Here is a 1,758-nt window from a genome sequence, read left to right on the forward strand (position 1 = left end):
AGGAGGAGGAGGAGGATGCAGCAGTGGTCATTTCCTGCTCCAAGTCCAGGACAACATAGCACAGCTTCTCCTTGACGTCATGCACAATCTCCTGTTTGACTGTGGTAGTGAAGCTGTAGCCTCGCTCCACTGTGTCAGGATCTTCATGAGGTAGTTTGTCAGGTCCCAGCCAGCCTGGTCCAGATGCAAGATGGCATGGAGAAGGGTGTAGCCCTCATAGATGGGTACTGTGTGTGTAAGACCGGGTCACCAGAGTCCATGACAATTCCAGTGGTGCGCCCAGAGGCGTACAGGGACAGCAAGGCCTGGATGGCCACATACATGGCTGGAGTGTTGAGTTCTCAAACAAGAACTGCCTCATCTTCTCTCTGTTAGCTTTGGAGTTCAGGGGGCCTTGGTCGGCAGCACCGGGTCCTCCTCGGGGGCCTTGCATAGCTCGTTGTAGAAAGTGTGGTGCCAGATCTTCTCCATGTCGCCCCAGTTGGTGATGATGCAGTGCTCGATGGGGTACTTCAGGGTCAGGATGCCTCCCTTGCTCTGGGCCTCATCAACCACGTACAAGTCCTTCTGGCCCATGCCCACCATCACGCCCTTGTGACGAGGAGGCCTGAAGATGGAGGGAACACGGCCCCGGGGGCATCGTCCCGGGCAAAGCCAGCTTTGCACATGCGGGAGCCATTGTCCATGACCAGCGAGGCGATTTCTTCCATGGCAGCCGGCAGAGGATGAAGGCAATGGAGCAACGAGAGGATGCCCAGAGCAGAGTGAGATGGTGAGTGAGACCTGGCATATCAACTTTGTATTTGGTTTGTATTTTTTTTATTTACCACTAAACTGAGTCACAAATTAACCAGAGCTCAGGAGAAAAAAAAAATCTGTCTTTGGTGTTGTTATCCTGCTGATACATATCAACATTGCCGGGGGTTGGAACCAGCGACCCCAGCACAGTGATGATTGGGGATGAGTAAGCATGCAGTTCGCCAGCCTATGCCACCCCCAGTACCGGGGACACTCAGATGCAACGGGGAGTCTAGTTAAGCAGGGAGCCATGTATTGCAGGTGTTACAAAGCTTATAAAGGCAGCGGGAACTCCGCGCGCGCCCCCAGGGTGTGTCTTAAGGATGGGCACTCTGATCATGACTCCTCAGCAGTGCGGAAGTATTCTTCAGACTTTCAAAGCAAGCCAGGCAGCGCCTCCAGTAACGTCCCCCTCTGCAAGGTGGGGCTTTTAGGTCCCCACAAACAATGTACAATCTCTCAAATAAGAGAGGCAGCTTTTTTAATGGTGGAAACAGCCAGAGGAGCAATTACATTGGTCTGTTTGCATATATATTCTGCTTAATACACTATCGCATGTATATTCTGCCTAATATACTATCTACTCCCTTTCTATAACTAGTTCCTTGTAATTTACACAAAACTGCCAACTAATAGATCAATACATAGATCTCTGTTTGTCAGAAAATATTCCATGATTCTGGATCGTACATATGGTTGTTATCCCTAAGACAGTTGAATGATAAATGATGAAATCAATGTATGGCTCAGCTTTAGGACAATCCATTGTACGCTGACTCTCATGTAATGTGAAGGAGACACATTTAGTTGGTTCTCAATCAAAGAGGAAATTGAATTATCTCTCTCGTTCATCTATATATCTATCTATATATACTTGTACCAAAAATACTGAGTTTATACTGAGTTTATACTGGGTTTATACTGAGTACAATATTGTATAACTGTAATAATTCAAATGTA

The 1,758-nt window shown here is 47.8% G+C and overlaps 1 pseudogene; it reads right to left on the reverse strand.

The window, feature by feature from the left end:
* Positions 1–710, reverse strand: part of LOC103744382 — a 1,245-nt pseudogene extending 535 nt beyond the window's left edge.
* Positions 711–1,758: the final 1,048 nt, after the last annotated feature.

This window comes from Nannospalax galili, unplaced genomic scaffold (assembly GCF_000622305.1).
Source record: "Nannospalax galili isolate Female #2095 unplaced genomic scaffold, S.galili_v1.0 scaffold402, whole genome shotgun sequence".
Classification (NCBI taxonomy): Eukaryota; Metazoa; Chordata; class Mammalia; order Rodentia; family Spalacidae; genus Nannospalax; species Nannospalax galili.